Raw genomic sequence first — 24,858 nt, 5'->3', positions numbered from 1 at the left:
ATAGCAGATTAGACACAGATGAAGAGAGTCAGTGAACTAGAAAATATATCTGAAGGTATTCTTTGGAATATAATCCAGAGACACACAGAGATGGAAAACATAAAAAGGGGTAAGAGACTTGGAGGACAGAGTGACACAGTCTAGTGTGTATCTATTTGGAATTTTAGAAGGAGATGAGAATATAGGGAAGGAACAATATTTGAACATATTAAGGCTGAGAACTTTCCAGAATTATTGCAAGACCCCAATCTTCAGATCCAAGAATCCCACTGAATCCCAAGCAGGTTAAAATAAGAATAAAGAAAGAAATCCACATTTTGATATATTAATTATGAAACTGCAGACTATTTTTAAAAAGAGAGAAGATTGTAATGTTAGTCACTGAGGACAATGAAACTACTTGGATGAGCAAACAGGAAACTTTGATTAGGCTTATGGATGGATGTTTAGTCTTAGAGTAGCCCCAGAATCTGTGAAATTAATATCAAATATTTGCAGAACCACAAAAGCACCTCTGCAGTCCACTGAGTACCATGAAAAGCTGCAGAGCTGGCCTAAAACTCCTTAGTTTACAGACGGGGGAAGTGACACTCAGAGCAGGTCTTACTCAAAGTCACATGGCTAGTGAGTGGGTCTTGGTGGAGCCAGGATCAGAACTCAGGTCTCTCAACTAGCTGAGTGGTAGCTGTGACTGCTCTTTTCTCTATATCCTGCTGCTGTTTCTTTAAAATATTAAACAACAGCAAAGAAAAACAGAGTGAAGAAAGTACAGGGAAAAGTTCCAGTTTATCATGGAATTTTTGCTGCTGTTTTTATGTCTCATGTATGAAATTTAGTAACTGTTTGAATACATTCTTCCACAGTGCGCTGTCCCATCTCTAGGAAACAATGAAACTGCTCACTTTTTTGGGCGGGGGTAAGGGGATGCAGCCTTGATTTATTTCCTTCTAGCTTGTAAGACAACATGAGAGTACAATGAGAAAGGTTTTAGAAGACGTGATTAAAACTGAGTCACAGAAAATAGTTCTGGCACGGCATTCTATAGAAGAGGGCTGGGGAACAAGGGTTAGAGCAAAATCTCAGCCTGGACAAAGGCTTTGTTGAGAAATTCACAAGGAAAAAGCAGATGCCAAGCCACACCATGTGTATATACCTGAGTCACTAGGTCATAAATCAACAAGCAAAACTTTATCTCAAATTGGAGATACAATCCAATCTGTTTCTGCTTCAGTTCACAGCTTTAGACATGGCTTGTTTTACATTCTAACAAGTTTATACCTAGATTCACAAAGGAAAACAACGTGCAAGGATAGACAATGCCAAGAGTATCAAAACACACTGTTTATTGACTAAAAGATGGTAATTGCATCTATGTGTATGTATGGATGGAAGAATTATTTCTGGATATTGCCTAATTCTTTGCAAATATATACCAACAGGTGTGTTAGCATCTAGAATTGGCAACAAGACAATCAAAACAGATTGCTTAACTGAGAATGAGAACTTGCCCATTAGTGTCATCTTTGACTCTGGGAATAGTGCCCAGATTCCAAAGCCTAAAGTTGTTTAATATTTGCACAATTCCAAAATCCTAACAAGGACACAGTTCTTTGGGCTGTATCCTAAATTCTATCAGGTGATCTCCTGTTTTGTGTGTGTGTGTGAGGAAGAATAGCCCTGAGCTAACATCCATTGTCAATCCTCCTCTTTTTTGCTGAGGAAGATCAGCCCTGGGCTAACATCTGCGGCCATCTTCCTCTACTTTATATGTGGGACACCTCCCACAGCATGGCTTGATAAGCGGTGCGTAGGTCTGTGTCCCGTATCTGAACGTGTGAACCCCAGGCTGCCAAAGCAGAGCATGCGAACTTAACCACTACGCCACTGGATTATCACCTACCTGTTTGTTTTTTAAGAGAAGTGTGAGATTTTTAGACAGGCAAAGTTTTGGATTTTGAAGCTCATCTTCAAAGCAGAATGCAATATATACCTTTAAATTGGCTCATTTGTAAAGAAGCAGGCTGATTTGAGTATGGTACATTTCTTAAACACAAAAAACAGTGATAAGAAGAGTTTATTCCAGACACCACAGATACATATTTAAAGCCGGTGAAAGTGTGCCTAAGTTCCATTCCCAGTGTATAGGGACACCACTAGATAGTTCTGGAATTGTTCCTGGGAGCTAGTAGTCTTCATTTGAAGGCAGCTTTGGAAAATAAGAAGAAATAACAGGAGGTGTTTCTGAAAGGATGAGCCAGATGTTTATGGAAATGAGCAAAGAAGGACTCTAGTCTCTAAAATTTAGGACCAAGACAATGCAGTCCATGCAGCAGTTGAGGTAGCAAAACTTTGCATTAGTGGAAGATAAATGTAGCAGCCCTGCTTTAAAAATAAAAACATTAAAAAAAAAAAAGTTTTCTCTTTAAGAATGGAAGTCAACCACTGGTTGGTAAAGTGCTTGCTAGTTATATTATGAAAACTAAAGATAGGTTTCAAAATTGCACTTTGCTTTGCCTGAACTTTCTCTTTTCAAGCTCCTGACACCCAACCAGAAGATAAGAATTGCCCTAGTGCTAAAAAAAACAAGCTAACTAACCAATTGACAAATCAGCCTTTAGTACTTTGGTGTCACATGTAGAACCTCTATATGATCTGGTTTATCAAATACCTGTGATAAACTACACAAAGCAGATACTTTGTTAAGTTATATGTCATTTGAACAAAGTTTTAATTAAGAAAGTTAATGAGGGTGGCTTATTATTAGCTCATACTGATTCAATAACTTGACTAAGTTTTCTTAAAGTACGTTGTATTCAAAGTCTATAAAAACTCAATTTGTGACCATGTGGTTAAAAGAATAGTCCTTTTTTAAAATTTCTACCATAGTATAACATTTTTTAAAAAGGGATTCCTATTTTTTTTCCGAAACCCAAACACGATATGATGGTTTGTTTTATTAATGTTTTCTTCCCCAATTAATGTTGCCTTGTAACTAGGACACAACAGAGGCATGCCTCAGCTCCAAAATTACAATCTTAGGGAAGATATATTTTTTTTCCTAAAGTGTGTTTGCTAGTTAACTGAAGTCTGGGGAGAAAGTACCAGATACCCCAGGCTGACATAACATATTTCTAGAAAAGGTAAAGAAAATGCATGCATTATAGTTGAAGGAGAACCACAATGGCTACCCATCAGAATGGCTAAAATGAGGAGGACAGAAAATACCAGGTATTTGCAAGGATTGGCGACATCTGGAATTCTTATACATGGCTGATGAGAGCGTCAATTGCTACAATCACTTTGGAAAATAATTTGGTAGTATCCACTAAAACTCAAAATATGCATCCCTTTCCCTCAGCAGTTCTATTTGAAGGTATGTACCCAACAGAAAGGCATAAAGATGTTTCCAAAAGACATCAGGGAATACTCATAGCAGTCCTACTCATATAACTCCAAGCTGGAAACAACACAGATGTCCATTTACATTTAATAGATAAATTGTGGCACATTCATTTACAGGACTTCTAACAAGTGATGAGAATAAAGAAGCCACATTTATGTGCAACAACACAGATGCATCTCACAAACATAACGCGGAGTGAAAGAGGCCAGACACAAAAGGGTATATAATGTATGAATTCATTTATAAATAGTTCAAACCCCACAAGCAAATCAAATGTATGCTATTAGAAAGCATAATGATGGCTATCCTTGAGATAGTAGTGACTAGAAGAGGGCATAGAGAGGCTTTTGGGGTTCTGTACTTTTCTGTTTCTTTATGAGGTCACATAGGTTTGTTCATTTTATGACAGTTCGTTAAGCTGTACCATCATGTTGATTTGTGCAGTGTTCTGTGTGTCTGTTATATGTTAATAAAATTTTTAAGTTAAAAGAGAGACTGTCAGTGAATTCTAAAATATACGGATTCCATATTTTTCAGCTTGTTTAAACTAGCAGCTTGTTTAAACATTTTAATATTTTTAAAATGTTACGTTTTAAGCAAAATTTTAGTGTAATAAGATGGATATATAACTTGATATTAATCAATAAAAATATTACATATGAGAGAAAAAGCATGATATATCAGAAATAGAAAGAATAAACTGAAAATTTTTTGTATCAGGACAAGATTTTGCAAACTTATAAGTAACTATTTGAGGTGCTCTTTTTAAATGCAGATTGCCAATATAGTACTATTATTACTATTTTATTCTTGTGGAAGAGTAAAATGCCAACTGGGTTTGTTTACCAAAAAATTTTGTGTATATAAATTTGTATATAAAATTGATTATGAAAATAATGTACATATATCCAGGCATTAAGTCACTGTGGCTGGACAAATAGTGACGAAATGAAATGACTTTGACTTGATAAATGTCAAGACTTTGAAGATCAAACTTCAGTTAACATCCTATTCATAAACTGAACTGTTAAGCAGGTTTCCATATCCTCCAGTAACAAAAATAGTTACCAAATAAAAAAACTGTCAATTAGTAAGGCAGCAACACTTCCAAAGTTAAAAAGAACTTAATCAATTGGACCAAAATGTAAATCAAACAAATCTTTATATATTCGTAGCACAATAAAATATTAAAAATAATTGTAAAAAGCATTTTGACTTATCATTAGTAAAATAGATAAAAATAGGTATGTAATAATGTTAGAACTCCATTGAAATAGCCAACATTAACTCATGATTGTATATATATATTTCCTCGCCTATCTCTATAATGGCACTCCTTTCATGTCAATGCTATGATGAAATAATCCAATATATATCCCAGGGCCCAGATCTCGTAATCTATAATGTTCTCCAGTGAAGAAATCAGGGCTCTTTGGAGAGAGGCAGATTTCATGTTTCGAGTAGAAGAAATGCAAGGTGAGCCTGAATAACTTGTTGCCTGAAAGCAGTGTTACATTTTTAAAAGTTCTGAGGCAGTTAAAAAAAAAGAGCAAGTGTGGGGCCAGCCTGGTGGCGCAGCTGTTAAGTGCGCATGCTCTGCTGCAGCGGCCCGGGGTTCTCAGGTTTGGATCCTGGGACGCACTGCTTGCTAAGTCATGCTGTGGTGGCGTCCCATATAAAGTAGAGGAGGATGGGCACGGATGTTAGCCCAGGGCCAGTCTTCCTCAAGAAAAAAGGGGAGGATTGGCATCGGATGTTAGCTCAGGGCTAGTCCTCCTCACACACACACACACACACACACACAAAAGAGCAAGTGAGCCAGCATAAAGGTGCTTCTATGTACCAAACTGTGGCAATTTGACTCAAAAAATAAAAAATTATAGCTAATCAAAGCAAGTTAAATCTGAAAACGACTTAGTTATAACAATATCAACAAAACTGAGTCCATAATGATGCTTAGAAAAGCACTAAAAACTGTTTTCTGATCAAAATATCATTTCAGATTACCTTTTTTCAGAAGTTAATTGTAAATATATTCTCAAAACGTGTAAGTTTTTCCTTGTACAAAGACTACAGTTATTGCTAGCACAACTGTTACAGGATTTTTCTTTTATGTTTGGAATATGCCTACTGAACAGTGACAGAAATACTCGCCAGGTTGTTAAAAGTTCTGTAATGCTTTAGGTATTTCACAACACCTTCACTGCTACATTATTCCAAATCGGCTGGCATGGTTTAGAGCCCGTATGAGAGTCCCTCCCAATGCTGATATTCAGCTGGCATGCTCCATGTGGCTGGTTCCTTTCTCATTTATCTCTGCTCATGCCATACCATAAGCTATTAAATGTTTTGAACATCACCCTTGATAGACCCTGAGACTTTCTTTCACAACCAAATGGCCACCAGGTAATACACAGCACTGTGTATTAGATGATATTAAATTTGATTATTAGAAGACATTTAAAAATTAAGAGTATGGAAGCTTTCCACTCACAGATGTGAGAGTTCCTGGCCGTTGACCTGAATAAACCGAGCCACAATCCACACCCTGGGTATTGAATTCCCATGAAAGTTTCAATAGTTTAAACTTGAACAGTTAAATTTTAAATGCCATGTACAATGATCAGGACATCAACTCAAAGGTCTGGAAACTTGTCCACGGTGGTATGACAAGCCTTTTTCTCCCGCCTTGCCTGCTCTGTGGGCTGCTCCACCTCTTCCCCAAGTTGCTGACTTGATCGTCTTTAAATGAGATTCTTAGTAGGCTTAGCTTGGTTACTTGGTGGCTGGGTTTGAGGTGAAAACTACTAAAGTGGAAAGACTGTGCTAAATACCTCTCTTCTTCTCCAAGATAAGACTTAATCATTTTCCTCTTCTGGACAGATATGACCTCTTCCTTAGTGTACCCAATGATGCAGAGTGAAAGAATGTAATACGTTGTCCCTTCCTTTGTCAAGAGGCCTTGTATATATTGGGTACAGAAGTTATCTGGACCTAGCAATGAACCACAACCCTAGAGGTACTAGAGCCCGCATGGTTCTGCCTAGATAATAGGAAGAGCCAGTGAGTCTAAACCCAGAGCTGTTTTAGGAGCATTTGCCACAAATAACTGGGAAAAAAAATTGGATGCTGACAAAATAATGGACTTTTACCTAATTTTTATACTTTTATGAATTAAGAAACACAAGGATTTATAAGCAATATCTTTTTCCCAACTGGCACATCACAATGCAGGTGACTCTAATGCTTCTAAATGCTGAGTCTGTTCTCATGGACCTCACATACTGAGGAGAAATCCTTCCACTTGACATAATGAAAGGTAATAATAATTGGAGAGCCAGATGTAAGCACTGTATGTCATGTCATAGGCATGGAACCTTCCAAACTGTCTTAGTAGAACAGCTTATACCCCTTTGAGTTAATAACATTCAATTTATTCTATTAAACGACCACCACATAGTGACAATTATGATTATGATTATGATTTCACAAAGCCTATGGCTCTTGAGTAAGTCAGTGAAAAAAAAAATGCATATACATTCAGGTAGTATGGATCTTATACAAGTCATAGTGAAGAAACAAAAGCTGAAGACAGCCACCAAATTACATTAGAATGAGTACTGGCACTTATGTCTGTGGCTAAAACTTTTATAAAAAATTAGAAAGAAATATTTTTCAAGCAACCTTACTACTGCTACTACTAATTTACCAATATGAAGTGGTTATGCTTACTACCAATAAAGTATTGTTTAGACAGGGTAGTTAAAGAATGTGGATGACACATAAGTGGTTATGCTTACTACCAATAAAGTATTGTTTAGACAGGATAGTTAAAGAATGTGGATGACACATAATACATGTATACAAGATAAGGGAAAAATAAAACCTTGGGAACGAAAAATTTTGGAACTAATAAATTCAGGTTAGAAGAAAATTAACGTTTGGGTGTAATAAGCCCCCAAATGAAAGAACACGAAGGAAAAGGCATACAATTTCCTCTTTAAAAAGAAAATATAAACTGCTTAAATAGCATTTTTTTTTAATTTTTACTTTTATGTTTTTTATTTTATTTGATTGTAATGAGAATACTTAACACGAGATCTACTCCTAAAGGGTACAATACATTGCTGTTGACTATAGATATGTTTTACACAGATATTTAGATTTTTAAAAAATTATTTTATTGAAGTCACATTGGTTTATAACATTTAAATAGCATTTCTTAAACAACTGTCACTGATAGAGCCAGCAGACTAAGAAGTTGGAGTGGTTGAGATTTGAATCTTTGCTAGGAACTCCAAGAGAAGTAACGAGTAAAACATTCTTACAATTGCAAAAGGTGTCAGATGTATTAGTTTTGCTGGGGAAAATTGTGATCACCATCAATTTATGTGGTGTTCAGAGTGAAGGGGAATTAGATATAGACTTTGCTCCAATTAAGAGCGAAGCACCCAGCCAAGTTTGTGGGTGGATACCTCTTGGTTCTGGGAATAGCAATGAGAATGGCAAAAGAGGGTTACATAAGAGAGTGGAGACTGGCAGGGACCATTTCCCTCAAATGGCAATGAACGTAGCCCTAAAGAAAATAGGTGCAAGGTTTTATTGTCATCCTACTAATAATTTGTTGTTTGAAAATGATGGAAACTTTGAAGAGAAGATGGCTTCACAAAGAGGATTGGAGATGTACTAAATGAAGTCATTTGGAATGCGTCTTCCCTCTTGGTTCTTTTTCCTTCGTGGGACTTGACTCTGGGTTTTAATCTCTGGTCTGAAATATACTGATTGTGTCATCTTGGCTTGGTACAATCTTCCCAACTTTCACTTGTTTAATTTTATAAATGGAGATGATAATATTTATCTTACAGAGTTGCTGCAAGGATTAAGTGAGATAATGCACGAAAATATCTCACATTTAGTACCTGTTCAGGGATTAGTAACAGTCACCTTTAATGACAGCTTCTGACCTGCTTTACCTTCATAAGCATCACAACACCTCTCAAGGGAAGGGTGTTTTGTTGTTGTTGTTACTGTTTTTACATTTTACACTAGAGAAAAAAATTCAGGCTTAGGAAAGTTAAGTAAGATCCAAAATTACACAGCTAGTCAATGACGGATGATGGATTTGAGGCTTGTCTGACTCTAAAAATCTGTGTTTTTCACTATTATGCCATATTGCATTCTTCACTTAACAACAAAAACCTTCACAGCCATAGCATGATCTACCAACAGTAACAAGGGCAGCATGTGAGCATGTGCCGGGAGTCTGCTACACAGAGGAAGGGCCCCAAACACCTTACCCTCCATTACCACCGCCCACAATGGACTTTGCCTGCTCTCTAAAGCTTTATCCCCTTAAAAGTTCCTTTTGCATGCAGATGTCAGCACCAGAGAACCCAGAGGGAAACTGTGAAGAGATCTACCATGATTTTCTGAAATCCTGGAACAAAGCATCATTTTTTTTTTGACAGAATTATAGTTTCCTTCTGCTGTTCAAGGAGATTATTTTTGGTCTTAATGTTTCTAAATGTTCCTGCTGCAAACTGAAATATAAAGGAGAATTCTGACTGTCACTCTTGATTCCCACTGTGTTTGCCAAAATTTCAACTTGATTTTGGCACAATCATACTCAACTCTCCAAAAAAGACCTCAGGCTGTCAGATTTACCGGCATAGATATTCTCTGATATAAATATTTTCTTCCCCCAATGCTGCCTCCTCTGCAGTACTTCCTTGCAATGATTTAATTGTGCACACAGATCTCCAAAAAAGACGTCATGCTGTCAGATATACCAGCATAAATATTCCTTGGTGTCTATTTTTTTCTTCCCTTAATGTTGTAGCCCCCCACCCCCAACCCCTGCAGTATTTCCCTGTAATGATTTAATTATTCCGTGAAGCAGAACTTTTTATAACTGAAGTTCAGGCACATTCCTTGAAGTCAGTTGCAAGCTCTGTTTCTTTAATCCTCTACAGACCCTGGCCGGGGTGGCAGCTCCCATTTCTCAATCTCTTCCCTTAATTTCAGCCCTATTTCAACCCTAAGTGAAAGTTCCCTCAGAACTCTTCCCTCTATAAATGGGAAGGGGAAAGAGGTACATTCTGGCTGTAGAAATTGTAAGTTAAATTTCCCAGTGACGGGAAAGAGAAAAATATCTAGGTCAATACATTGCTGAGAAAATGAATTATGCAGCCACCAAAGACTGGTAGGAAATTCCAGATCCTTTCAGAGAAGAATGGAGAAAATGTGAAATCTGAGCTGCAGAGAGTGGTGCCTGTGCCAAGAATTCTTAACTGTTTAAGGACACTACCCATCTGTGTGATTCAGCTTCAGGACCCCCAACTTTGAAAACAGAGGATTCCGAAGTTTTCTGAACACAGAGCTGTGCCTTTTCAGGGATGAAATTAAAAGAGGAGCATCAAGTATTCAAAAGACAAATGTCAGAGCAATGGGTAGGGATGTTGCGAAGAGCACAGGACCACGGTGTGTAGAGGGATGATTCAAGCTGCAGAAGCACAGTGCTGAGGAGAGACTGAGAGTCCGGAAGATCCAGCCACACCTAGTCCTGGACACTTCACTCTCAAGTCTCCAAAGAACTTCTGGAATCGGCTTGTGTGCAGCCACAATACTTTTGGATTTTATGCCATTTTCATTATTAAATAGTCTGCAGGCATATGTTCATGCGTGGAAAGATAAGGCAGAGAAAAGTGAGAGGAGAAAAATATTGCCACGAGGCTGATGGGAAGAAATAAAGAGAATAAAACAGTCTTTAAAGGAAAGTCTCCAAATGAAGAATAGTAGCAAAGCTGATGAGCTTTTGAATTGACCCATTTAGGATGTCAATTCCTTATTTTTTCACACGTGGTTTATTTTTGAGCAGAAGATTCTGAGGGGATGGCACCTCTCAGTCCTTCTATTTGTCCCCCTTTTCTTGAAAACCACTTATTAACAATTGTGAGTAGGTTTACCTTCAATGAGCATTAGAAGTACGAAGCAGAATTACTGACTTGCTCTATGAAGTTTTGTGGTGGAGGAGGGGAACATTTACCATAAAGACTATTACAATGTATTTTAGCAATTTATTAATAATTTTCCAAGTCACCCAAAGGAAATCAAAATGGAATTGTAAGTTGGTAGCAACTATTATCATCAACTATTACTGCTATTGGCAACAATAATAACAAATCAGTCTAATCTTTTATGTTATAGAAATAAAAAACAGTTCTCCGTGGTTCCCAAGATCTTACTTTACAAAACCTGACAAAAAATCTACCAGAATATTGGTTTCATTCTTACCTTGTGACCTTGTTTTGATTTCTCCCCTCAAAAGCTGCAGCTCTGCGTTCAGAGAGCTTGCAGACTCTATTTATTACCCAAAGTTTGGCAGAGAATCAAATTGCCAGAGGAGGGAGATCTGAGTGGGTGAGATTTCGGCAGGTTTTTAATCTCATGTAAAGAGCCAGTAGAGTTACAATCCTTTCAACATCTAAGATTCTCTGCTTTCTGTCTTATCCCTGTCTCCATCTTAAAATTAATCAAGTAATTATGGATTTTATGTTCTGTGTTTTTTCTTTTTTTTTAGTGCCACAGGCAGCATGTGTTTATTGTGTCCATTCTGTGCACCAGGCTCTGTGCTAAACACTTTTCATGGTTTAATTTTTTTTTAATTTTCTTTATTGATGTCATAATAGTTTATAACATTATGAGATTCCAGTTGTACATTATTATTTGTCAGTCACCATATAAATGCACCCCTTCACCCCTTGTGCCCATCTCCCAACTCCCTTCCCCTGGTAACCACCAAACTGTTCTCTCTGTCCGTGTGTTAATTTATATTCCATATATTTGAGAGGTCATACAGTGTTTGTCTTTCTCTGTCTGGCTTATTTCATTTAACATAATACCCTCCAGGTCCATCCATGTTGTTGCAAATAGGGTGATTTTTTCTATTTTATGGTTGAGTACTATTCCATTGTATAAATATACCATATCTTTATCCAATCATCTGTTGGTGGACACTTGGGTTGCTTCCAATTCTTTGCTCTATTGAATAATGCTGCATTAAACATAGCGGGGCATAAGCCTCTTTGGATTGTTGATTTCACGTTCTTTGGATAAATGCCCAGAAGTAGGATAGCTGGATCATAAGGTATTTCTATTTTTAATTTTTTGAGGAATCTCCATACTGTTTTCCGTAGAGGCTGCATCAGTTTGCATTCCCACCAGCAGTGAATGAGGGTTCCTTTTTCTCTACATTCTCTCCAGCATTTGTTATTTTTGTCCTGGTGATTATAGCCATTCTCATGGGTGTAAGGTGACATCTTAGTGCAGTTTTGATTTGCATTTCTCTGATGATTAGCGATGATGAACATCTTTTCATAAGCCTGTTGGCCATCTGTATATCTTCCTTGGAAAACGTCTGCTCACATCCTTTGCTCATTTTTTGATCCGGTTGTTTGTTTTTTCGTTGTTCAGATGTGCGAGTTCTCTATATATTATGGAGATTAACCCCTTGTCTGATATATGGTTTGCAAATATTTTCTCCCATCTGGTGGGTTGTCTTTTCATTTTGATCCCAGTTTCTTTGCTTTGTAGAAGCTCTTTAGTCTGATGAAGTCCCACTTGTTTATTTTTTCTTTTGTTTCCCTTGACCGAGTAGACATGGAATTTGAGAAGATCCCTTCATGACCAATGACAAATAGTGTACTGCCTACGTGTTCTTCCAGGAGTTTTATAGTTTCAGGTCTCACCTTCAGGTCTTTGATCTATTTTGAGTTAATTTTTGTGAATAGCGAAAGAAGATGGTCTACTTTCATTCTTTTGCAAGTGGCTGTCCAGTTTTCCCAGCACCACTTATTGAAGAGACTTTCCTTTCTGCATTGTATGTTCTTTCCTCCTTTGTCGAAGATTAACTGCCCGTAGATGTGAGGTTTTATTTCTGGGGTTTCAATTCTGTTCCATTGATCTGTGTGTCTGTTTTCGTACCAGTACCATGCTGTTTTGATTACTATCACTTTGTAGTATGTCTTGAAGTCAGGGATTGTGAGGCCTCCAGCTTTGTTCTTTTTTCTCAGGATTGCTTTAGCTATTTGGGGTCTTTTGTTCCCCATACGAATTTTAGTATTCTTTGCTCTATTTCCATGAAGAATGTCCTTGGGATTCTGATTGGGATTGCATTGAATCTGTAGATTGCTTTAGGTAGTATGGACATTTTAACTATGTTTAATCTTCCAATCCATGTGCATGGGATATCTTTCCATTTCTTTATGTCATCATCTATTTCTTTCAATAATGTCTTATAGTTTTCATTGTATAGGTCTTTCACTTCCTTGGTTAAATTTATTCCTAGATATTTTATTCTTTTTGTTGTGATTGTAAATGGGATTGTATTCTTGAGCTCTCTTTCTGTTAGTTCATCCTTAGAGTATAGAAATGCAACCGATTTTTGCAAGTTGATTTTGTACCCTGCAACTTGGCTGTAGTTGTTGATTATTTCTAATAGTTTTCTGATGGATTCTTTAGGGTTTTCTATATATAAAATCATGTCATCTACAAACAGCAAGAGTTTCACTAGTTCATTGCCTATTTGGATTCCTTTTATTCCTTTTTCTTGCCTAATTGCTCTGGCCAGAACTTCCAACACTATGTTGAGTAACAGTGTCAAGAGTGGGCACCCTTGTCTTGTTGCTGTTCTCAGAGGGATGGCTTTCAGTTTTTCCCCATTGAGTATGATGTTGGCTGTGGGTTTGTCATATATGGCCTTTATCATGTTGAGGCACTTTCATTCGATACCCATTTTGTTGAGAGTTTTTATCATAAATTGATGTTGGATCTTGTCATATGCTCTCTCTATATCTGTTGAGATGATCATGTAGTTTTTATTCCTCATTTTGTTAATGTGGTATATCACATTTATTGATTTGTGGATGTTGAACCATCCCTGTGTCCCTGGTATAAATCCCACTTGATCATGGTGTTTGATCTTTCTAATGTATTGCTATATTCAGTTTGCCAATATTTTGTTGAGGACTTTTGTATCTATGTTCATCAGTGATATTGGCCTGTAATTTTCCTTCTTTGTATTGTCCTTGTCTGGCTTTGGTATCACGGTGATGTTGGCCTCATAGAATGTGTTAGAAAGTGTTCCATCTTCCTCTATTTTTTGGAATGGTTTGAGAAGGATAGGTATTAAATCTTCTTTGAATGTTTGGTAAAATTTTCCAGAGAAGCCCTCTGGTTCTGGACTTTTAGTTTTTGGGAGGTTTTTGATTATTGTTTCAAACTCTTTACCTGTGATTGGTCTATTCATGTTCTCTATTTCTTCTTGATTCCATTTTGGGAGGTTGTATGAGTCTAAGAATTTATCCTTTTCTTTTAGATTGTCCAATTTGTTGGCATATTGTTTTTCATAGGATTCTCTTATAATCCTTTGTATTTCTGTGGTATCTGTTGTGATTTCTCCTCTTTCATTTCTAATTTTATTTATTTGAGCCTTCTCTCTTTTTTCTTGGTGAATCTGGCTAAGGGTTTGTAAATTTTATTTATCTTCTCAAAGAACTAGCTCTTTGTTTCATTGATCCTTTCTACTGTTTTTTTTGGGGGGGGTTTCAATTTCATTTATTTCTGCTCTAATTTTTATTATTTCGCTCCTTCTGCTGACTTTGGGCTTTGTTCTTCTTTTTCTAATTCTGTTAGATGTAGTTTAAGTTGCTTATTTGGGATTTTTCTTGTTTGTTGATGTGGGCTTGTATTGCTATGAATTTCTCTCTCAGGACTGCTTTTGCTGCATCCCATATGAGTTGGCATGGTGTATTTTCATTTTCATTTGTCACCAGATATTCTTGATTTCTCCTTTAATTTCGTCAACGATCCACTGGTTATTCAGTAGCATGTTGTTTAGTCTCCACATCTTTGTCACTTTCCCAGCTTTTTTATTGTAGTTGCTTTCTAGTTTTGCAGCATTATGGTTAGAAAAGATGCTTGTTATGATTTCAATATTCTTAAATTTATAGAGGTTTGCCTTGTTTCCCAACATATGGTCTACCCTTGAGAATAGAAGAATGTGTAATCTGTTCTTTTTGGATAGAGTGCTCTATCTACATCTATTAAGTCCATCTGGTCTAGTTTTTCATTTAAGTCCACTGTTTCCTTATTGACTTTCTGTCTAGATGATTTATCCATTGATGTAAGTGGGGTGTTAAGGTCTTCTACTATTATTGTGTTGTTGTTGATATCTCCTTTTAAGTTTGTTAATAGTTGGTTTATGTACTTTGGTGCTCCTGTGTTGGGTGCATATATATTTATAAGTGGTATGTCTTCTTGGTGGAGTGTCTCTTTTATCATTATATATTGCCCCTCTTTGTCTCTCATTACTTTTTTTATCTTGAAGTCTACTTTGTCTGATATAAATATGGCAACACCTGTTTTCTTTTGTTTGCCATTAGCTTGGAGTATTGTCTTCCATCCCTTCACTCTGAGCCTATGTTTGTCTTTAGAAATGAGATGTGTTTCCTGGAGGCAGAAAATTGTTGGGTCTTGTTTTTTAATCCATCCAGCCACTCTGTGTCTTTTGATTGGGGAATTCAATCCATTTACATTTAGAGTGAATATTGATATATGAGGGCTTAATGCTGCCATTTTATCTCTTGTTTCTCAGTTGTTATGTATTTCACTTGTTTCTCGTCCCATGTATTTTGGACTGCTAATTCAGTTTGGTGGCTCTCTATGACGGTTTTCTCAGTTTTCTCTTTATTTATCATGTGTGTCTTTGTTCTATTTTTTTGTTTAGTGCTTACTGTGCGGTTTGTATAAAAGATCTCATAGATGAGATAGTCCATTCTCTGATAGCCTCTTGTTCCCTTAGTCTAAGCAGGTTTCATCCCTTTCCTCTTTCCCTTCTAAGTTGTTGTTATCACCACTTGTTCTGTTATGTGTTGTGAATTTGTGTTTAAAGTGAAATGATAATATTTATTTTTGATGTTTTCTTCTCCTTTGTCTTTAGAGTTATAATTAAGTGTTTGCTAATCTCTTCTGATAGAGATTTGCAATTTCTGATTTTTTCTGGCTATTTGTCTGCTTGCTCAAGGCTTTGTAAACCCTTTCTTTCTCTTTTTTCAGGTATGAGGGCTTTCTTGATCAAATCTTGTGGTAGGGGTCTTGTGGCAATGAACTCCCTCAGCTTTTGTTTATCTGGGAAAGTTTTTATTTCTCCATCATATCTGAAGGATATTTTCACTGGATATAGTATTCTTGGCTGAAAGTTTTTGTCTTTCAAAATTTTGAATATATCATTCCACTCTCTCCTAGCCTGTAAAGTTTCTGCTGAAAAATCCGCTGAAAGCCTGATAGGACTTCCTTTATAGGTTAGTCTCTTCTGCCTTGCTCGCCCTTAATGTTTTTTCTTTATCATTGACTTTTGCCAGCTTTACTAATATATGCCTTGGAGAAGGTCTTTTTACATTGATGTAATTAGGAGTCCTATTGGCTTCTTTTACATGTAATTCCAGCTCCGTCTCCAGGTTTGGGAAGTTCTCAGTTGTTATTTCTTTGAACAAGCTCTCTCCTCCTTTTCCCCTCTCTTGTCCCTCTGGACTATCTATAATCCTTATGCTGCATTTCCTAATTGAGTCAGGTATTTCTTGGAGAATTTCCTCATTTCTTTTTAGTCTAAGTTCTCTCTCCTCCTCCATTTGAAGCATTTCTGTGTTCCTATCCTCCAGATTGCTAATTCTATCCTGCATATTATCAGCCCTGTTGTTTAAGGACTCCAGATTTTTCTTTATCTCATCCACTGTGTTTTTCATCTCTAACAATTCTCATTGGTTTTTCTTTATAGTTTCAATCTCTTTTGTGAAGAATTCCTTCTGTTCAGTAATTTGGTTCCAATTTCATTGAACTGTCTTTCAGAATTCTCTTGTAGCTCATTGAGTTTTCTTATGATGGCTGTCTCCAATTCTTTGTCACTTAGATAGTAGAGTTCTGTGCCTTCAGGATTGATTTATGGGTGTTTGTCTTTTTCCTTCTGGTCTGGAGTATGAATATATTTCTTTATACCGTTTGATGGAGTGGATTTGTGTCAGTGCATAGCGATAGTTTCTGGACTCAGGTTCCACCTGCTGCCACTTGGGGCAGGGGCAGCAGGAGCTGTGTAATTTGAGCCCACTGCCATGATCCCTGTCAGCTGTGCCTGTACAAGCCTGGGTCACTCCTTGGGATTATGGTGGCCCTGTGGGGTCTCCCACTGAATGGGAAAGTAGTCACCTGGGGGGCTTAGGGCTACTGCTGCCTGCTCCCACAGACCCCCAGGGTTGTGCTCCCTGCTTTGGGTCCACAGCAGTACTATGGGTGTTCATGGCAGCCGGGAGCTTGTTTGCCCAGACTGGGATCTCAGCCAGCCTCTGCTCTTAGGTTGCACCAGCCATTGTGTTTGGTGGGCAGGACTTCCCCTCTGGAACTGAGCCAAAGCCACTCCCTAGGACTGGGTGGGATTGTGGATTCTCCCACCAGATGAGAGTGTGGTCATACAGGGGCTCAAGGCTACTGCCACCAGCTCCCACAGTCCCACCGAGACAGGCTTCCCTCTTCAGGGCTGCAGCAGTACTATGGGTGCTCACGGCAGCTGGGAGCTTATTGGCCTGGACTGGGGTTTCAGCCGCCCTCTGCTCCTAGGTCGCACCAGCCATTGTCCTTGGTGTGTGGGACCTCCCCTCTGGGAATGAGCCAAAGCCACTCCCTGGGGCCACGGTGGGGTTGTGGTTTCTCCCACTAGATGAAAGAATGATCACACGGGGGCTCAGGGCCACTGCTGCCCATTCCCACAGTCCCGCTGAGACAGCTTCCCCCCTTTGGGACCGTGGCACTACTATGGGTGTTCACAGCAGCCAGGAGCTTATTCCCCTGAGTGGCATCTCAGTTGCCCTCTGCTCCTAGGTAGCGCCAGCCTTTGTGCTTGGTGGGTGGGGCTTCCCCACTGGGTCCAAGCCTGTGCTGCTCTCTGTGGGCTGTGTGGCCCTGAGGGCTCCCCCACTAGATGGGGAAGTGATCACACGGGGCCTCAGGGCTGCCATCACCTGTTTCCACAGTTGTGCTGAGGCACGCTCCCACCCTCAGGGCCACAGCAGTGCTATGATCGCTCCAGCAAGGAAAGTAGTCACACACGTGTGCTGGGCTGCCTGGGGTCCAGAGGGGGCTCACCTATCTCCACCACCTCCTCAGGAGGGCGGCAGGTAGTCCCATCCATCTTCAGATATACAGCTGCTCAGGTCTCTCAGGCATCCTGGTGTGCTGTGTGGGTATCCTCCACTGATCAATGATTGTCCTTTTAGTTGTAGTTTGAAGGGGGAGAGACACAGGGAACAGCTCACTCTGCCATGTTGCTGACGTCACTCTCACGTTCTGTGTTTTTTTACTTCCAACTCACATCAGAATTATCTCAAATGTAACCCGCACCCCATCTTCAACTCACAACCCTTCCTCTGCCCCCACATATTACAACTTGGCTTCCTTCAGAGTTGAACTTCACAATTTCACCTTCAGTGCTGTTTATATTGAAATTCTTTTGCCATTTATACTTTCACTTTTGGCCATTGCCTTCTTCATTTACAACCTTCACTGAGAGGTCAAAACTCTTTTATATATAGGGTCACCCACTATTGTATATCTGTTATATGCAGCTCATTTGCAAATAAAAGCTCTCACGTACTCTATGCATCTCAACATACCTGACCTGCCTCTCTGCTCCCCATTGTTCATCTTTCCTTCCATATATCCCACAGGTCTTACAGAAGATATCTCTTTTTGTTGCAAAAGCAAATCCTGCGCTGTAGATCCCAGCTCTTCTTACCTCATGAGAAATGTTGTTTCTACATGCTCTCTCTCTCTTCCTCTCTTTTGGCATCTGTAATATAACCAGAGCAGGAAATAAAGGGATGAAGGGGATGCTTTTTAAAACTCAGGCTGTTTCTGCATCTTAAGATCATACATCAGAAGGAAGATGGCTGTTGTATTTAGAAGGATATTGTGATGGGACTGTTTGTTACATACATACAGGACTAGCAAGCTCCTACAACTGACATGGTCACCACTCAGTCTCACATGCCCCTAGTTAATTGCCTCTGGTTGGGAGTGAAGGAATTTACCTCAGGAGGTAATCAATGACTTTAATCTCCTGCCTACATGTTCCTTGAGGCATACTTTACCTTGGAATGCAAGGACACATCTCATTCAACCATCCCCACGCCCTAATCTTTGAGGCTAACCAGACCACCTAATATTTTCTCTTTTGACATTTCTATGGAATAGTAAAATAGCTAAAAATCATATATAACAGCTCCGGACAGACACTTCCATGCAGCAGCTTTTTACTGCCCATGGGTCCTATCCCCATGCAGCTCTTTACTGCCCGTGGGTCCTGTTCCCATGCTAAACACAAAATAAAGATGCGTGAACAAATAAGCGGCTCATGTCTGAAAATTCTTTTTCAACTCGCAACCCAGCAGCCGCACTTCACAACCATCCAACTCACAAGTTTAGAAAGGTGAACTTGAAACAAAGGGGCAGAAAAAATGTTCTGTGAAATTAAATAACAGGAATCTTTTAGTTTTCCTTTTGGCATACTGAGGAAGAGAACGTTAGGGTTCTGGAATCCAGGGGAAAGTGAAGATTAGATTGTAAGTGGTGGCTGACAGGGCTTGGAAAAGATATGACTGTGATAAAGTCTGCTTTGGAAAAAACAATCAAGGAACTGAGAAATACTGAGATCTGTTATCCAGTTTAAAGCTGTTTCCTGTTCTGTGTAGGAATGCCCTTTCATCATCCCTAAACCTGAGCAATTATCTGCTACAAGCCATAGTGTTGTGTTTGTGGGGAATGAAGGAAGAGGGCTGTGTCCACTCTCGGGACAAAGCAATAAAGAAAGAAGGGAAGCAGGCAGGAGGCCGAGATGACCACTGCTGATTGGTAATTGAGCTATGTGCAGTAAATGGGAGGGAGAGTGACAAGCAACAACCAAGATAATGTCAGCATGCTCTACCCTGGGAATTCTTGCAAGTACTGAGATTACAAGGGATAAATAATGTGGCTTTATGATGTATATTGAACTCTTCATTATTACAAAATTTCCCTCTTTAAGAAGTATCTCTTATAAGCAGTATATAGTTGGTTTTCATTTTGTTTTGTTTTTAACCAGTTTGACTATCATTTGTCTTTGAACTGGAATGTTTAGTGTATTTACATTTAGTGTAATTACTGACATATTTGCATTTATTTATATCTTGCTTTATTTTTCTCTATTTTGTTCACCTGGTTTATGCCTCATTTTCTTTCCTTTGAATTAATTTTTTAAATTATTAAATCTCCCCCTAGCAGCCATACTATAACTTTTGTCTCCTCAGTAGGGTAAGACTGCAAAAAACAACAAACAAACAAAACTGCCAAAACTTCAGCTCTGCTTTTAAAAGGCTTTCTGATTTTTTTTTTTTTTTTTGGCCTCTGCCTCAGGCAGCTGCATAAATTGGCAAATGTTTTGAAGAGAAAACTCTTTGTATGTCAGGCTTAGTTGTCCAGCCCTCTTTTTTCACTGAGTTCTTGGCCCTTCATGCCTCTAATTTTTTCTCTCCAGCCCCACAAGACAACCAAAGTCTTTGCTGATTTCTCTATCTCCTGGCAGCAGCCTTCTGCCTAGAAAAAATCAAGATTCCCTGCCTCCTGCTGCACTCAGAGAACTGGAAAATACCACTGGAGGAAAAGCAGCTGTAACTGTCAACTCATCTCTCCTTGGAATCTTGGTTCCTCATCCTGAATGCTTCAGCAGCCTCCTCCCACCTTTAAAACTTCTTTTGGTTATTCTCAGTGGTGACACTGGACTACCACAAGCTACTAATTCCATCAGAAGTAAAAGTCTCTAGCTATTTGAGTTGAACACAAATGAAAGCCTGGCTCCAGAAGCCAGGAGGATTACACGTCAGTTGGGCTTTCTTCAAGTGGCCATAGAATTTGATAAATAAATGGCAAGCAATAGGACATATTGGAGCATATGAAGAAATAATTTGGTGTAAAACTAATTCGGCCTGAGCTTGTTTTTCCAAAAAGGCCTGTGGCCTTTGAACATGCATTGTATATCTGCTTTAAGCAATTAACATGTCCCAAAGGAAAAAAAATGCTCTTAAGATAAGGATGCAACTTCCCCTACATTGGCATTTCCTTAAGGATAAGCATTTCTCCCTAGGCTAAGATTTGATTGCTGCACTCATCCTGTGACCACCCAACTTGAGACAACAGACCTGCTACCTGCCACTCCCATGGAGACAGCAGACCTGCTACCTGCTGTGTCCATCAATCACTGTGTTGACAGGGCAATCTGACAGGGTGACCTCATGACTATTGTAAAAGGGACATTGCAATCATATGTGATATATGCTCTTTGATAGTATATAACCACTCTGTACATCCCACTTCTTTGGTGCAGGGAAGGAAGGCCCTGGGCTATATGGTCCTCAAATTTGGCTCATAATAAACTCACTCTAATTTTGATTTATAGATTGATTATGGATTATTTGCATTGAAAAATTTATTATCCAAACCATAAAACTTTTGAGAATGAAAAGAATGTTATTAACAGTTAGGCTGGAATAAAAGGTGAACACTGAGATATGGTTACCCCAGGTTTTATGACTTTTATATAGTACTTCCTCTTTTCCTGTTCCTTCTCAAATACCCAAATCTGCCCTACCAATTCTCTCCTTTCAGGGTGGATGCAAGGTATACAAGTGACTGTCTGAAATTTTGCAGACCCACAGATACATATTAGATGTGGTAATGTTATTTTGTTCCTAAAAAGAGAAAGAAAGCTAAAACTGAGGGTTTGCTACTAACAGACTTTTAAAAAATGAAATTGTAAAGGGTATACTTCAGACAGAGGAAGTTGACCCCAAATGTAGGTCTCAGATTCAATGGAATTGAAGAGGAAAGAGTATTATAAATATGGAGGTAATCCTAAACAAATATTAACTGCAAATGATGATAATAATATCTTGCAATGTTAAGAAAGAATAAAACATAGGAAAGGCAAGACAGAGAGAAAAGACAAAATATAGTAAATTTAACCTAATTTCATTATTATTAATTAAATGTTCCAAAGAACTAATTATTAGACCTGAAAAGAAATGATCCATCTATATGCTGTTTTAAAGAGACATATACAAAATCTATAAATTGAAATTAAAGAGTAGAAAAATATATGCTGGCAAACTCAAATCAATAGAAATCTGACATTGCTTCATTCATGTTATGCTTTATGGTAAAAAGTATACCTGAAGATAAAGAAGGTTACTGAATAATGATAAAACATTCAATTCACTGGGAAGAAATATATCTAAACTAACAAACACCTATCAACACAGTCTAAAGTACATAAAACAAAAATGAACAGAATTACAGGGGGAAATATACGTATCATTCTAGTGAGACATCGAATACACATATCTTAGCAATTATCGTTAAGCAGAAAAAACATAAAATGGATATATAAATTGCACTTCATCTAAGAGTGAAGAATACATACTCTTTTCAAGCACACATAGAACATTACAAAATTAAACATATTCTTGTCCAAAAAGAAAGCTGCAGAACTATTTCAACTGATGTCACTGAACAAGGCAGAGTAGAGAATTCCAAGGTTCCATCCTTCCACAAAAGCATCTAATAAGCTAGCAAAAACTGATAGAATCAAATTTCACATAACCCTGCAATCTAGTAAAACCTTACAATAACCATGGAAAGCTTAATGAAGAAAGAAGCTAATGCATTACAGTAAGAGAGTACTGTGGCATTTTAAATTGCCCATTTGCCATCTCTCATCCCTCAAATCAATGGTAGCCATGAAGATGGCAGCCTGCACTCCTGGTGTAGATGCTAGTGCCAGAGGGAGCAAATGGACCTTATTCTTAAAGAATTGTGGTCATGTGATTTGACCTGTCTAGGGGTTCCCTAAAGGACTGGTGCAAGTGCTTGTCTTTGTTTTATCTGATTTGAAGCATTCCCAGGGCTGCGATGGCTTTCTGGCAGTGTTTGCTGAAAGCATTTAAAGGCAAAAGTATTGGCTGCAGCAGCTTGTGGCAAGGGATAAAACAGTCAGAATAAGCAATAGACAGATCAAAAGTCCTGGGAAAGAAGAGGCTGAGAAAGGAGAAACATGGAAGAGTAAGGGCTTTTAAAAGTTCCCATGTATACTGGGGAATCAAGAAGGCAACGCTTATACCCAAGGCTGGACACATGTTCAGAATAGGCTGAGAAGGCCCTACACTTTCACGTCTGGCTGATGGAACTGTAAAGGAGAAGAGTTTTTGTATACTATTGAAAATAAGTTGGTATTAATTAAAACTTGATTATTATAAAGTTGAGATTTTATTGTAATCCCCAGGGAAACTACTAAGAAGACAACAAAAACATACATAAAAAGAAATAAGAGGGGAATGACTATGGTACACTAGAAAAAAAATCAATTAATCAAAAAAGAAGGCAGTAATGGAGGAAATGAGGAACAAAAATGATACAAGACATATAGAAAACAAACAGCAGAATGGCAGAACTAAGTCCTTCCTTATGAGTAGTTACTTTATGTAAATGGATTAAATTTTCCAACACAAAGGCAGAGATTGGCAGAATGGATAGAAAATATGATCCAACTATATGCTGTCTACAGGAGACTCACTTTAGATCCAAAGACAGAAATAGATTGAAAGTAAAAAGATGGTAAAAGTTATTCCATGTGAATAATAACCAAAAGAGAGCTAGTGTGGCTATGCTAATATCAGACAAAATAGACAATAAGACAAAAATTGTTACAAGAGACAAAGGACATTATATATTGATTAAAAGGTCAATCCATCAAGAATATTAACAGTTATAAATATATACACACCATACAACAGAGCCCCAAAATATATGAAGCTAAAACTGACAGAATTGAAGAGAGACATAGACAATTCAACAATAATAGTTGGAGACTTCAATACCTCATTTTCAATAATGGGTATAACAATCAAACAGAAGATCAATAAGGTCTTGAACAACACTATAAGCCAACTAGACCAAACAGACATCTGTAGAACATTTCACCCAACAACAGCAGAATATATATATTTTTCTCAAGTTACATGGAACATTCTCCAGGAGAGACACATACTAGGCCACAAAACAAGTCTTAATGTATTTAAAAACATTGAAATCATCCAAAGTTTCTTCTCTGAGCACAGTGGAATAAAACTAGATTATAACAGATCAAAAACTAGAGCAGTAACAGAAGGAAAACTAGGAAATTCACAAATATGGGGAAATTAAACAACATACTCTTAAGTAACTAATGAATCAAAGAAGAAATTATAAGTGAAATTGGAAATGAATAAAAATGAAAATGCAACATATCAAAACTTATGGGATGCAGCGAAAACCATGTTCAGAGAAAGATTTATAACTATATATGCCGACATGAAAAGGGAAGAAAGATTCCAAACAAATAATCTAACTTTAAACCTAAAGGAACTAGAAAAAGAAGGGCAAACTAAAGTCAAAGCTAGCAGAAGGAAGAAAATAATGAAGATCAGAACTGAGATAAATGAAATAGAGAATAGGAAAACCATATAGAGAATCACTGGAACCAAAAGTTGATTCTTTGAAAGGATCAACAAAATTGGCAAAACTTTAGCTTGACTGACAAAGACAAAAAAGAGAGAAGACTCAAATTACTAAAACCAGAAGCGAAAGTGGGTATATTACTGTAGACCTTATAGAAGTAAAGAGGATTACAAGACAATGCTATGAATAATTATATATCAACAAATTAAGTAACCTAGATGAGGAGGGGCAGTTCAAGATGGTGGCATAGGAAGATCCTGTGCTCACTTCATCCCACAGACACACTAAAACTATAACTACATATAGAACAACTCTCTCCAAAATGACCTGAAGACTAGTAGAATGGCTCTTCCACAGCTAAGGATAAAATGAAAAAGACAGGTAGAAGGGGCAGAGATGTGGTTTTGTCAGGACCCACACCCCCAGTGCAGTAAGCCATAAGGCAGCCCAGCCTTTGGGACATGAACCAGAAAGAGGAGCCCCTATAACGTTAGTCTTCAAAAAACAATGGGCTTATGTCCAGGAGAGCCAAAGGGCTGTAGAAAACTGAGACTCTGCTCTTAAAAGGCTCACACACAGACTCACTTCAAGTCCCAGCACAGAGGCAGCAGTTTGAAAAGCACCTGGGCCATAAGTGAAGGAGATCCATTGACTAATCTCAGGGCACGTGTCAGAAGGGCAGGAGTCTGTTGGAACTTTCTCTGGGAATGGAAGCACTGGTGTGTACCACTTTTTTTCACTCTCCTACCTTGCTAGCCAAGTGCTGGCCAGCACCACTTTTGGCATTCTCCATCTACCTTGCTAGCACCATTTGCTCTGCCCCAGAA

At 38.2% G+C, this 24,858-nt stretch overlaps 1 protein-coding gene across 2 annotated transcripts in view; it reads right to left on the bottom strand.

Moving 5' to 3' along the window:
- IL33 (interleukin 33) overlaps positions 1-24,858 on the bottom strand; it is a 53,594-nt gene that overhangs the window by 25,291 nt on the left and 3,445 nt on the right. The window contains exon 2 of one of the 2 annotated variants that reach the window (XM_087444560.1): positions 18,243-18,296. The exons of the other annotated variant lie outside the window; for it this stretch is intronic. The gene's annotated coding sequence lies outside the window, so the exon portion shown is untranslated. The remainder of the gene's footprint in view (positions 1-18,242; positions 18,297-24,858) is intronic. 2 annotated transcript variants of the gene reach the window in all.

Source organism: Ceratotherium simum, chromosome 20 (assembly GCF_057802395.1).
Source record: "Ceratotherium simum simum isolate JZ-2026a chromosome 20, ASM5780239v1, whole genome shotgun sequence".
NCBI lineage: Eukaryota > Metazoa > Chordata > Mammalia > Perissodactyla > Rhinocerotidae > Ceratotherium > Ceratotherium simum.
This window is presented reverse-complemented; position numbering and strand designations above follow the sequence as displayed.